Source organism: Epinephelus lanceolatus, chromosome 2 (genome assembly GCF_041903045.1).
Source record: "Epinephelus lanceolatus isolate andai-2023 chromosome 2, ASM4190304v1, whole genome shotgun sequence".
Lineage (NCBI taxonomy): Eukaryota > Metazoa > Chordata > Actinopteri > Perciformes > Serranidae > Epinephelus > Epinephelus lanceolatus.
Genome location: NC_135735.1, coordinates 13895349 through 13909480, shown reverse-complemented (window position 1 = coordinate 13909480; position 14132 = coordinate 13895349). Strand labels below are relative to the sequence as shown.

The 14132-nt window shown below is 38.9% G+C and overlaps 1 protein-coding gene across 1 annotated transcript in view; it reads left to right on the top strand.

Moving 5' to 3' along the window:
- Positions 1 to 14132, top strand: part of LOC117262264 (E3 SUMO-protein ligase PIAS1-like) — a 78181-nt gene that overhangs the window by 48445 nt on the left and 15604 nt on the right. The gene's annotated exons all lie outside the window — the stretch shown is intronic.

The window sequence follows — 14132 nt, the reverse complement described above, 5'->3', positions numbered from 1 at the left end:
CCATTTCGCGTTTGATGAGCATTTTGTGCATAATGGCTTGTTACATGGGAAGATTGCTATTCACACAAAGGAGGAAACTCATGTGCTAAAAAATGTCAGTCTAATCAAGTGTTTGGAACACAGTTGATGTTTTCATGTTTTTATATTGAATCTTGAGAAACTCTTTGATAACTAGGTGCAGCTGTTTGATTGTTAGGAATGTTGTTTACCACCCATTTAGGCCAGTAGGTCACTGTCGTCTATCTTCAGCTCTACATAGAGTTTATTTTAGTTACAGGTTATGAAGCATAGTGCCATCTACCTGTCAGCTACACTGTGAGCAACATAACTGATGATACCTGATACAAACTTTATGCTTAAAATGCTTAAAAAGTAATTTGCCTCTCTACAATGCAGGATTTGATTAGATTTTTTATGAAAAAAAATTTGTACTCTTTAGTCAGTCTCCATTTTGATGTATAATAAAATAAACTCCATGAGCTACAGTTGATTTTACTTGAATATATGTTTGATACAACACACATCGGATCACAGAAGCTTCAGTTCAGTCCCTCAGACCGCACTCTTGCATAACCATTAAACATACCATGAGCAGGAAGTAAGAGTCCCCAACCCCTTTTCCGGACATTATCTCCTCCCCCCTTTTAAGGGGGATTTATACTTGTTCGACAGACCCTACGCCATTGCCTACGCACATGGCCTACGCCATTGTGAACATTTATACTTGTGCGGTGGTGTGTCTGTGTCACTCTGCAGTTACAGTCCCAAAACACCAGTCCACAACAGGGTTTCTGTGAAGTGCTGTAAAGTGTAGTTGATTCAAAACACACATTAATGCTAACGTTATTAGCACAAGTCTTTGGCATCTGACATTGTATAATTTAGCCTAGTGGCTAGTGGACTTTCCTCTTCTCATATGTAGCCAGGGACAACAGCAACATTTAACAAAGGTAACAGTACATAATTCGTCTCTTACAACTCACAAGGTTCAACAACAAAACAACTGTCCTACACTAAACACGTTTTCCAAACAAATATAAGATGCTTATGTTATTAGCACAAGCCAATGGCATTTTACTTTGTATAAATTAGCCTAGTGACAAAAAGTTTGGACAAAATTTTCCCTAAATCCCCCATAATTGATGTTGTTGAAGATTTAAGTTTTTTTCTTCTATTTTTTTTTATTGTAAAATTGTTCTTAAAAAGTCCTGAACTTGCCTTGAGGTTTTTCATTATCATTTAATCTGCAAATTCTGTTTTGATTAATCAGTTAATCATTTTGCAGAGAACATTTGTTTTGTTTTTTTTACCTAAAATATGACTTTAGCAATCAATCGATTACTATAATAGTTTATTAATTTTCTCTTTGTCAAGTAATTAATTTATTGACTAATTGCTGCAGCTCTATTTTGGAGTCCCTGATTCATAGAGTGTTTATATAAGTGAGAGTTACCTCCACAGGTATTAGATAAACATTTTTACATTAAGACCACCTACGTGTTATGTAAAATACTGTGTTTGCTTGAAAATATTCGTAATTATCATATTCATTAGAAAAACAAATGATGTTATTTGCATAACTATTTATGTTCCATATGTCACCTTGATTGAAGCAGGGCGTCAGGCTCAAGTGCCTCTAGAGCAGCCACAAAATATCTGAATTAATTGATCATGAATACATTTAATATTCAGTGTTTTTTAACAACTCTTAAATTCCCCAAACCTGAACTCATCTTTGCTATATTCAAAAGTAGTTCTTAAAATTTTTTTGGGTGTAACCAGCAGTAACATGACATTAAGTACAACTAGAGAAAATGATATTTGTCCCTGTGTTTCTCCAGCTGCAAGTTTATGAACATGCTGGTTGGGCACTGCTGGTTGTTTTTGTGTACCTCAGCCTTTTCTAGTTTGTCCAAATTCCTGTTTTCTAATATTTCCTAATGTCAGCCTGTCTCTGTCTTCATAAAGGAGTAAACACCAGGGACAAGAGCTGAAATAAGTTCAGGACTTTTTCATTCTATCCTTGACAAAGTATTATATGTTGTGTTGTATAAATATATTATTAAGTTGTCAGTTAACCAAAGCACAAAGATAAAAGGGTGAAGAGAGCCAGGCCTTTAATTCAGATCGGCTGTCATCAGAGACAAGCCTTTACCTCTAATATGTATTTGATCATATTTTACGAAGATCCTCCTCTAGTTTCTGATCTGCTCCCTTTTGCTGTGTTAATTGACTTGTTCGGTTGTTTCACATTGAAACACGTTCACTTGTTCAGAAGCAGGAGCTCCTTCACTTCACATGAAGGATTTTATTGTGAAACATCTGCAGGAAGTGCTGAGATTAATCACCAGCAGCATGATATCAAGAAAGCAACGTAGAGCACAATCAATCTTGAATTAACGACTCACTGAGTGAAAACTGTGCTTGAGATCTGGCTCATTATGCGAGGTTCGACTGTAAGTTCAATTAATAGATCCAATCAACCCCATCCAAGAGTAACTAGGCAACAGGCCAATCTTTGACGAGTATTCACTTTTGTTTATTTGATTTATTTGTGGGATACAAAGTGGGAAACAAACACCAGCAGGATGTCAGAAATTGCATTTTAGGATATTTTCTGGCAAAAAGTCAGAACTTTTTTCCCCAATAAAGGTTTTTTTGGGAGTTTTACCTTATCAGCTGTGAGGATCCAAAGACAGAGGGATGTTGTGTACTGTAAAGCCCTCTGAGGTGAATTGTGATTTGTGATATTGGGCTTTATAAATAAAATTGAATTGAATTGTTTGTTCAAGTCCCCATGACAGCAGTTATCTCTCCTCCTGGAGTGTCCCTGAGCAAGCACACTTAATCAAGTTGTTCTGTACATCCTGTTTTGCAAATGCACGTCTCCTGCGGCAGTCAGTGAAGATATTATATCACATATACATTACCAGCGACATCAGTCCATCGGGTTATGGAGGTAATGTCCCCAAAACATCGACAGTACAGAAAATAAAGCACCTCTGCACTCGACATCAAAACACAAGCTGGGACTCACCAGCTCACACTCTGACCTCTGTGTGATCCTGAGCAAAATCTTTATCTCCCTGTAAACAACTCAGGCTTCTCACAACAAATGAACATCAACAAAGGAGCTCTGGCTGCTCCAAACTATGAACACGCTGCACAAAATGGCCTCCCTCTCTCAGAGCCTATAAAACCAGCATTATTTCCTACTAAACCAGGATGTGTACTTGTGCGGCAGACCCTTAGCCATAGCTTACGCTGTTGTGAGCATTTATACTTGTGGTGATGCGTCTGTGTCACTCTGCAGTTACACCTCCAAAACACTAGTCGGTGACGGGGTTTCTGTGAAGTACACAAATCAGCTTCACTGTAACTCGCAGCATTCACAGACAAAGCACTTGTCTTTATCTGGACACATTTTCCTCACAAATACAACATGCTAATATTATTAGCACAAGCCTATGGCATTTTACATTGTAAAAATTAGACAAGCAACCAGTGAATTCTCCTCTTCACATATGAAGCCAGGGACAACAGCCACATTTAACAAAGATAACGTTACAAAATTCGGCTCCATTACAACTCACAAGGTTCACCGACAAAACAACTGTCTGTAACAAATATAACATGCTAACATTATTAGCACACGCCTATGGCATTTTACGTTGTATAAATTAGCCTAGTGACGAGAAGAGATTTCCTCTGCTCATATGAAGCCAGGATAAATTCTGAAGAATAAATTACTCATAAGACTTAAAATGCTATTTTTATAGAGGCTTTATTATATACACAATTTATTGTTTCTTATGTGTGAAATTAAGGTAAATAACAGTTTCGTTTCCACTGAGGAAAATGGGTTCAGCTTACAAAAATAGACAGGAGGTCTGTGGTGCTACGACAAGTTGTTAAATTTCTGGGAAGGTGCACATCAGGCTTCGGGGTACAGCTTCAATTCAGAATTATGGGTGGGTGTCGTCACATTACGCTATCAAGATAAAGTTACATAGGTCAGGTTTAGGAAAGTTAAGTCATGAAAGTTAGGTTTAAGAAAAGAAACATAGCTGCACATTGTCATTTTACATACTTAACTTAGAGTTACCTACTTAACGTAACGTAACCTGATGATGTACCTTGAAATAACCTAAACTTCACTTCACACGAGACATGAACACCCGTGTCCTTGGGAAAAGTCCCGTGTTTGTTTGACCCTTCCACCACCCCAATGTCTTACAAGGACTTTTGCTCTTTATACTACTTCTGTCTTTACTCCCGTCAGCACATTTGTCACATGATAGCAGTCTGCACGATTACACAGGTTATGTAAGAATTAGTTTTTGGAGGTACTGCATACATACAAACAGTGCATGAGATAGCCTGTGTTTAGTATTGCTCAGAGTGTTGGGAAATCAGGTTGCCTGAGTCAGGGATCTCTTTAAAGTCCCTTCTTAAAACATATTTTTATCGTAGAGCCTTTCCTGATTTTACTCAAGTTTTAAGTTCATATAGACAGTGTTTTATTTTCTCTGTTTTTTATAAGTGTTTTTATCAGTGCTTCTAGAAGCTGTTGTTTTCATGTCTTGTCTGCTCTAACTATTGACATATAAAGCACTTTGTAACTCTGTTTGGAAAAGCGCTTTATAAATAAAAATTATTATTATAACAACATGTTGATAACATAGAGTGAAGGACATGGGTCAGATGAGCCATGAACATGATGGAAGACACATTTTCAGATTATTCTGACACCACCTAAATGCAGCACAAGGCTACGGAGGGAACTCTGTTACTTGCCCCTCAGGAAACATCAGATGTTTGGTCAGTGACATTTCTGTAACATGTCATTAGCTTGATTAGTCTACCTTTACACAAGCCGGACACTGAATCAATTTATAAAATGAACATTTTATCTTTATTAACGTAAACTTCCATCTTGCCCGTGTGTCCTTGTATCAGACTATGATGCCTTTCTAAATTCAGAGTTTCGGAGAAAGTCCTCTTCTTTTCCCTCAGCAGCAGTTAGTGGAGTTATGAGTCACATAGTGGATAATTGATCAGTCAATCCAATCAGACCTGATCGGATCCGATCATTAGATGAGAGGAGCAGCTGTTTGTAAGTGAAAGCAAACTTTTGACCCAGTGTACTAGAGGTTAAGTTTCACTGGTGTTGTGCTGCTCTGTCTGTGGAGCAAACAGTTAATATATATTCCAACAGCGCTCCTAATTGATGGTCCACCTCCAACAATAGAAAATCAAAACGTGGTAACAGATGTTTTAATCGTGGCAGCCCGTCACAAATAAATGAATGTGTAGGGAATCCTGTCGTCACAGCCCTTCCAATCAATTACATATTCATCCAATTCCCCAACTCTAGTCTGAGTATCATCGTTCCTAATTAGGCAGACCTGAGCTCTGATTGTACCTCTAAACATTTCTCGCTCTTGTAGCTGATCTCAAACATAAGCAGCGTTGTTTTTTTCCACTGTGTCAGACATTTAAAGTGTGTTCCATGATATAATGACTTGGGCATGGCGTTTATTGCATGAAGCTAAAATCTGAAGGCATTGTGAAATGCCTGCTACAGTATATATACATCAACAGGGACAGCAGGGTTCAGCTGCCAGACTGCCAGACTTAGCAGTCCTGGAACTGCAGTGGATGCCTTAATGAGCCCTGTCAATATGTAACTGTACGACACCCTCATGTAGATAATAAAGGATAATCACTGCTGTTTGGAGGGAGAGGGAGTAACACTTCTGGAAAGTTTTCAGTTGACAGTGTGAAAGAGAGAGTGGGTGTAACATCCAGATCTGACCTTTTGTTTTGGATCCTTCAAGCACTGTAGTTTTGAATTTGAGTGACGCTGAAATGATTTCTGTCTTTGTTCTGCCTGTGAATGTTGCAGTATGTTGTGTTTGTGCGTGTGTGTGTGTGTGTGCGTGTGTGTGTGTGTGTGTGTGTGTGTGCCTGCGGTGCACCAAACAGAGAAAAAGTAGCAAAGCCACTAACAAGTTAATAAACTCCAGCTGGGCTTTGTTGTGCTGAGGACAGACTGTAGAGCTGAGCACATTCTCTGTGGCTTAGCTCACACGTCTTCTCTTCAAACCAGAACTAAACCCAGCACTGAGGGGTTTCTAGGTTTTCACTGGCTGTAGGGTCACAATCAGCGTTGTAAGAATATTCAGACTTTCCATACTAGTAGGCAATGTTCGCCACAAGGCAACTTGTTAATAATTTCCTTCAATAGTTTCACCATGAAAAACCAACATACAGCTTCGTATTAGTGTAAAAATCTAGCTGTAAAGTGCTTTCAGACCAGATGTGACCAAACTGAAACGTGAATCTACTTTCAGCATAAATGTATAGCGTAAAAAAATCTTGGTTTTTTTCTGTCTGGTTACTAACCTGAAAATGTAAATGACAAGAATATAGTTCCCTTCCTCCCAATGTGACCAATGATGGTAGTTTTAAGCACTGGTTGAGGAAGTACTCAGATCCTTTACTTAAGTAAAAGTACTAATTTCACACTGTGAAAATTAGGGCTGCCCCCCAATAGTCGACCAAACGTTAGTTGATTGGAAGAGTCATTAGTCGGCAAGATTTCATTGGTCCCCATTTCCTAAAAAATGGTTACGGCATGGTACCTTTGGAACCAGAAGTAACCCTCAGACATGGTACCTAGACCCTAGCGTTTCCATCACAGACTGTACTCTTAAATGTGGGCGTGGTTGTTGTCACTCACTGCTCCGTCCAGCACTCTCTGTATTTTCTTTTCACCGGTGACACAGATGGAAGTTTGCACCTCGTTTATCGTCTACAGAACGAGGCCTCACGCCAGCATTTTCAGAACAAAATCAAACAGACTCCGGTGAGAGTCTCTCTCCATGGGATATTTAAAAATAGCAGGTGTGCTTTAGTCCTTCTCAGGCAAGCTCAGGGGTTTAGTGTTGCTGTAGCCCACAGGAACGACGCTCCACAACGCTAAAAATATATGTTCAGTTCACATAACACCATTGAAAACAGATATATATTAACGCTTGAATATCCACTCATTCATAAAAGTGTATGTAATTTAAAAACTAAAATAATGATCAAACTCAACATTGAGTAACATTACAAGTTAACGTTCCACCTTAAAAGTCGCCGGCAGTCGGCCCAGTGAATACGTTTTTTCTCAGACTCCAGCTGCTGTGAGAGGCGGCAAAACATGCTTTCATTTTATAGTTACAGTTTACTAATAAAACTCTCCACAGTATGAACAATGGTTACATGAGCCTCAAAACCAGCCACAACTCAGCCCTGAGCAGAGTGACCGTCCTCTGTTGACCAATCAACAGACTGCAGTGTTCACAGCTCCACCTTTTAGTACCAGATCTGTGTGCTAGGTACCCCAACAGAGGGGGGACCAAAAATGGGGACGGTACGGAACTGTTCCATTGGTACCATGCACAACTTTTCACAGTGGAAAAGGAAAATAAGCGTACTGAACTGAACTGAAACATACACAAAACAGATCTACAGTTTAGATACATGTCTGTACAGGTTATGTGTGGTTTCTGTCAGTAGGGTAAATATCCGAAACACTTAACCCAACATGAGTCAACAGCACCGCAAACTAAGGCTGGAACCAGCAATTATTTTCACGGTGCTTTTACAGAAATATACATAATCGTAACTGGCTGTATGTTTTGGGTCCTATCTTCTTTACTGTAAACATAAACACATTGGAGGTCATTTTCCCATCTGTCACTCTTCCCACCACCATCTGTCTCTCCAACACATACATCTTATATTATTTAACAATGTAAAATGCAGAGCAGTGGCCAGTACAGCAGACAGCAGGGTTTTCAAACTGTGGACCATGAAGGACGGAGAATCTGCAAGTTTTCATGCCATACAGTCACTGCAAAGAAGTGTGTCTTTACTTTCACATTCTCTTCAAGACAACTCGGAGAGGAATAATATCCACTTACTCCACTCTTACACACTTTAACCTCCTTAAAGCTGAGAGCGAGGTTTTATCAGCTGTGATGTTTAGTCAGAAAAAACTCTTGATACTCTGTGACGCACGCTGTGAGATTTGCACTGATAGAGGCTCTTATTTGTTTGTCTTAATTACACTCGTGTCTCAAAATTAATGTCCCAATGAGTTATTAATGTTTGTATTCTAATAAGCAGAAATAGGATTACATGCAGCGGCAGAAATGTGCTCTATAACAGTAATTACAACTCTGCTAGCAGCTCCAATCATTTTGTGTCGTCCTTTAGTGAAGTCTCTACTTCACTGGAATTACATTCTGTATGTGAGTTAGTCAAATTAATTCTTTATAATGACTTAATCCTTCAATAAGCAAGTTTCTGCCTCGACAACATGTGATAAAAATTAATTTAACATCCTGTATGTCATGATCCAAAGCCATACACGCAGTTCACACGTGTGTATATTTATGTGTGTTTTTACCATAATAATGTACATGTTTGATATTTGACAAGGAGCTTCTGTCAGGTCACGGCTGTGTTTTTAGAACATAAAAAACCTGCATTACTATAATGATTAATACTGTGTAACCTGATTTTAGGCAAAAAATATTAGATGACCAGTTAAATAGAAATAGCCTTTGGTTTGCACCTCCAAATATTAGTTCTGGCAGAAGATAGATTGCTAAAACATAATTATTGTGATTAGCAGAAGTAATCAAGCCCAATAAAAGAGATTAACTCTATTTTTTAAAAAAAAGAGAACTAATCAGGCCTATTCTGATGTTTTAAATCATTGGCTGTGAACTATGATAAAATATTTCTGTCACCATTTTTCTGTGTGCTCATGTCAGTCGAGTGAATTTTAAAATTTAATCTTAGGCAAACACCTGAGGAAGTGAAGTGTATTGACCTTAATTTCTCAGTTAATTTACCTCACATAAACAGACATAAACTGTCAAATGTTTTTCCTGTATGACAGTATTTTTAGCTTTCATACTGTTGCAGCAGCGATACCTTTATCAGACTGTGTGAGATACCTTTCATTAAGGAATATAAACAATGTTTTATTTAAAAACTTTTCAATTTAACAGAAAAAAAAACAACTTCTCAAATGTTAAACTAATAGTTTCTACATTTTGGGAAATAACTGTGTTTGCTTTCTCTCTGTGAGTTCACACAGAAAGCAGTTTGCAGGTTGCAAAATGTGAGGCTTTTTAATTGGATGCCACGAGTAAAAAAAAAACACTTGCTGCGCCTTTTTATTGTTGCCAGGCAACCACCCCATCACCTCCTTACCCTAACCCTTCCAGTGTAATCAATCTATTATTTATTTATTTATTTTATTTTAATTGGCAGTAATTAGTATCTAGTTACCAAACTGTTGAGGCAGAGGGTACTTGCTGTTGCTCTGGTTGAGGGTGAGAGGCTGTCAGCAAATAGTTTGTTGGGCGCAGATGAACGGAGATCTGTGTGCGTACATGAGACCCTAAAAAAGAGGGAGTATCACCAGCTGATCCAGGCGCTTCACCTCAATGATGGCTGTTTCCATGCATATTTTAGGATGACTCGAGGGCAGTTTGACAACGTACTGTTTATCATCAACTACAGAGAGTCCATCAGTCCTGCAGAGCGACTGAGCATCACCAGTTTCTGCTCCATTGTTTAACAACTGTAAACTTGTCGTGACCACCACAGGAGGCCCACAACTCACAAATCACTTCAGTGGACAATGGGGAGAAAAAAAGCAGAGATGACGTGGGGCGCTTTTCCGGTCTAAGTTGGAAGTTTTTTAACTCGAGGAGTTCAGAGCGCTCCGGCAAAAATGCCAGGTGCCTAGAGCGCAGACATACGAGGTGCACAGAAACGCAAGGCACATAGCAATGCTAAAACAGCGAGCAAAAAACTTAATTCTCATTGAAAGTGATGACAAAAAGCCACCTCCAGCTGCTAAAGCGCTGTCTGTGTGATCGGGGCCTTAGATAAAAATATGCTACTCTTACGTCCCAATGCTAAATATGAAGCTGGAGCCAGCAGCCAGTTAGCTTAGCTTAGCATTAAAACTGAAAACAGGGAAACGACTCACAAATAGGGTTGTGCACTGACCAAATTACACTCCCAAGAATGATTTCATGTTAACGAAGTCGGTCTGTGGCAAATTTTGGTATCTGAAAGAGTCTTATTTCCGTATAGACTGCAAGTACTTCAGATGCTTTTTTCACTTGTAACAGATTCGTTCTTACTTTAATCATCACAGCTGCAGGCTCATGTCTCAGCTTGTTTCACAGGCATAACAGCAACCTGGAGCATTTATATATGCTTCTTGTCTATTTTACCTTCAACAGTACCCAAGGTTGATGCCCAATAAAAAGGCACTGAATAATTAAAGTTCACTACATCTTACAACCTAGGTGGAACAAAGTGTTCTGTCTCCAGACAGAGACACACAGCGGTACACTGTGCTCTGGTTTGTCATCCCACAGACTGTTCCTTCACTTTACATAGCGCGTGGAAATCTGGACTTAGTTTTTACAACTGTAATTCCATTTTTGATATTACAGAGAGTTAAGTACTGAAAATAGGTACCATTAGGTACTGGTACCAGTACTGGTCCAAATATGAATGGTACCCAACCCTACTCCCAAAGGAATAGTCTAAAATAGTGGTTCCCAACTGGTGGGTCGTGGTCCAAAAGTGGATCGTGAGTCCTTTCTAAACCGCGAGTTTGTAAAAAAAAAAACACACTTTATTTTGAAGTACAGTAAATTCTCAGCACAGAGCTTTTATTTTGAAGTGTGGCTTTCTGCTGTAGAGTAAGCAACTCATGGACAGATATTTGACAGAGAAAGCAAACTAGCTTGTAGACGTGTTCAACGCAAATATGACACTGAATATATGAAACTGTGTGGACCTTGACCTAATGACTAAGGAGAAATCTGGACCGCTTGAGAACCGCTGGTCTTACACATTAACCATCGCTAAAATTGCAACTTGACGTATTTACGCTTCAGTTTTTGTGTTTTGTAAACAGTCACAGTCTAATATGTTAATTAATGAGTTTTAGAGGAGCTGGTTTGCAGACTTTGTCACCTTTGGTTGCCGCAAAAGTATAAATCCCCCTTGAGTCTCTGCAAAAAAGTAATTTTCCCAAAATGTCCAACTATTCCTATAAATGTTGTGTAACACAAGCAGTCATAAAAGAACTCTCTGCTTAAATAAAAACAGGATAAATATGGAGAAGAGAATGAATCTGAGCATTTGATACCACTTTTCAGAAATATGTCTGTACCATAGAAGTGTTACTGTTTTGTATTTAGCCTTAGTTTTAATATTGCAATGTGTCAGATAAATAAAATCCCTGTGTATGCATCTTAAATCATCAGAGTTAAGAAGCCACAATGTGAGTCTGCATGAGTGTTGGGGGGGGGGGGGGGGTAAGTTTCTGTGTGTGTGTGTTTTAAGGGGAAAGAGAGAGGAAGACATCAATCAAAACTCATTTCAACCCTTCTCATATCTCTCCTAACCACACACATTGAAACACCAGAAAAAAAAATCCGCTGCCAGAGACAGAGTGAGTTATAGAGCGATGGATAGATGATGGGGGGGAGCAAGAGAGGACAGAGTGAGAGAGAGTGAGAGAGCACTTTCTATTTATAGCCTGTGTGCCCGGAGAGGAGGAAGACTGTTGTTCGAAAGCACACTTGGTGCGTATGATTTTGTTCTGCAGTACACAGGCTGCCGCTCCAAAGATGCAGGAACAGAAACATACAGTAAATACACGCCATACAAATTATAAACCATGTGGGTGGTAAGACGGGGTCATTACTGGGATAACGAATGGCTGTTTGAAAGGCTGATGAGAGGAGGGACATGATTGGTCCAGTAATCATCCTCTTCGTCCCCCTATGAGGCTTACATGGAATAGAAATTACCTCTGTGTGCTTTGGGTGTGCATTTAAGTTCATGATCATGTGTGCACATAGATTCTCTGCGTGCAAGCTGTCATTCACTGACATTATATTTAAGCAATTAAAGCAACAATGGGGCTCAGGGATAGGTAATTCATGTAACTCATTTTCCCCCTCACTTACGCAGCCTTCAGGCCAAAAGATTCCCACTGAGATTCAGCAATTATGCCTCACAAAATATGACATGAACACACTAAAGGAGCTCTGTCATAACAAAGGTAACACTGGTCTGTAATGCTTACTCACCGGTGTACGGAGCACTCTTGTGGTTCACGCTAAAAGCTTTTTCTCAGCAGTGAAGATTTTAGTTGGTTTCACTTTTAGAGCAGAGACATCTCCTGCAGAGTCGAGTCATCTGTCGTTTATCTGAGCTGGAATTTAGAAAACAGGATTTTAATGATGATTGTTGGTGAAAGCTAAGTCGGTAAATAGGAGGGGTGGGGGGAAAATAGATACAGCATAGTATCACAATATTTTTGTGTGGTAAAAGTATTGATTTCTTTATTATATAAGTTATTAATATTACAAGTACAAATTAAATTTTAGGTAGCCTACTGAAAAAATATGATCATTTGTCTCTTCAGTCCAGAGAGAAAAAAAATGGCTGAATGAGATGAACAGACTGAAAAAAATTCAGTGGAAATGCAGCAACTCACATGTGTGGTGTGAGTTTGGGTGGAAATGTTGTATTGATTTTTTTTAATCGCACCAAAGCACATTTTGCCGGAGGGGATGCCAGGTACTGGAGACAGTGTGGGTTTCAGGAAGCCAGTCACTGGCATGTATTCTGGTAGTGTCCAGTGATCAGACCTTTCTGGACAGAATTTCATAAAGCAGTAAAAAAGAAACTTAACACTGATCTTCCTTTGCAATTTTCTACATTATTTTTTAGGATGTTTGGATTTTAACCAAAGCGTTTTGACAAATATATGTTTGGTATTTTGATACCTGCCCTCGCAAGGCACTTGTTGCTTCCTGAACGCCCCACATTAGAGGAGTGGATAGATATTGTAAATGATATTTATGTTAATGAAAAAATGACCTTTTCTCCTCATCTTCAGAAAAATATGTTCATTAAATTCTGGGCGAAGTGGGTGAAAGACCCACCTCATTTACTGCTATTCTATTTTATTTATTTAATTTTTTTGTCTTTTTAATCAAGTCTCCCCGACATATGGTGCTTATATGTACGCTTAATCTCCCCCAAAATGTTCTACGAAGTTCTTAAATTGTGAAAAACAATTGAACAGCAGGAGAAATTACTTAATCATATTTTATGTCTTGCTTTGTAAACTGCTGTCAAAACACAAAAACAAATAATAATTTTAATTTTAGCATTATGACAAAAAGTCATTTGATTAACTGTTTCTATATCCTTTTTTGACAGGACATCCTCTCTTGGTATTGTAATATTTATGACATTAAGATTGACCTTGACCCATTAATTGCCTTGTTTGGTTGTTCTGAAGCTTCTCTTGCTCTGTTACATACTGTACAGACGTCCCTGATGGTGGGCATGTTAGTAGCAAAGAGGATTACTCTTAAGGAATGGAAGGCTGCCAGTGCTCCCTGTTTCTCTAGATGGCTCTAGATTTTTTGTTCTGTTTGTCTGTCTTTTTGCTATATCCTGACAGTAGTGCATGTGGCCGATAATCCATAATCCTCATAGTGCTTCTAATGGTATTTGCAAGAATCACGAAAGTAACCATTTTCGAGCCACATTCAGAGACAGCAGCTGTCAAACATTTCAATCACTGCTCATAAACTGTGCTCTAACTGGCAGCGCTGATCAAATATGAATCAAACTTCTGTTACTGCATTGCCCATTGCTCATCTCAAACATTTTCAGAAACATATTTTAGTGTACTGTTTAGCTGTAAAATGAGAAAGTGTATGACCCAGCTGCCATGTTGAAAACAGGCGAGCCAAAAGAAAAGTCTCATTTTAAAACGTGTTTCTGAAAACATTTGAGGAGACAAACAGGCAATGCAGTAACAGAATTTTGATTCATATTTAATCAGCGTTGCCAGGTATGACATTTTGATGGCAGTTCACGAGCCGTGATTGACGTGTTTGACAGCCGCTGTCTCTGAAAATGGCCTGTGATTGGCCAATGTCTCCCGTCACTGGCTAGATTTTCAAAGCCTGAAAACAGAGCCAAGCAGACGTGCAGAAGTCAAGTGT